Source organism: Cynara cardunculus, unplaced genomic scaffold (assembly GCF_001531365.2).
Source record: "Cynara cardunculus var. scolymus isolate 2C unplaced genomic scaffold, CcrdV1 Un_Scaffold_8440, whole genome shotgun sequence".
Lineage (NCBI taxonomy): Eukaryota > Viridiplantae > Streptophyta > Magnoliopsida > Asterales > Asteraceae > Cynara > Cynara cardunculus.
In genome coordinates, this window is record NW_020204205.1 from 8,212 (window position 1) to 8,975 (window position 764).

The following is a 764-nucleotide window of genomic DNA, read 5'->3' on the forward strand; positions in this document are numbered from 1 at the left end:
TTTCTGGACATCAATCAAAGTTCTTCCGGTGGCTAAGAAAGGTCTTCCTAAAATAATCGGTATGTCCTTATTAGCCTCAAAGTCTAATATGATAAAATCTGCCGGAAATATGAACTTATCGACCTGTACCAAAACATCTTCAATTTTCCCCTTAGGATATGCTATGGACTTATTGGCCAACTGGAGTGTCACAGTGGTGGGTCTAGCCTCTCCTATGCCTAAGGTGTTAAAGATAGATAAAGGCATGAGGTTAATACTAGCTCCTAAGTCACATAGGGCTTTCCCTATCTCCTTTCCTCCTATTAAACAAGGAATGGTAAAACTCCCTGGATCTTTTAGCTTAGGGGGTATGTTATTGGTCAAAAGTGCACTACATCCTTCAGTTAGGGCTACTGTCTCATATTCAGTCAACTTCTTCTTCTTGCTTAAGATATCCTTCAGAAACTTAGCATAACTAGGCATTTGCTCAATTGCTTCAACAAGGGGTATGTTGATGTGCAATTCTTTAAACACATCCAAGAACTTTTTAAAATGCAATTCCTCTTTCTGATTCCTCAACCTTTGGGGGTAGGGAACATAAGGAGGGATTGGTTTTATCACATTTTTGCTTGGAGGTGTTGAGCAAGATGGGTCTTGAATGCCCTGAGTCTTGGTGGTGCTCTTGAGTGGTTCTGGTGGAATCTCATTATCAAGCTTAGGTGTCTCCATAACCTCAGTTCCTTCTGACTTCTTCAAAGTCTCCTCTGGAAAAAGTAAAGGGAAGT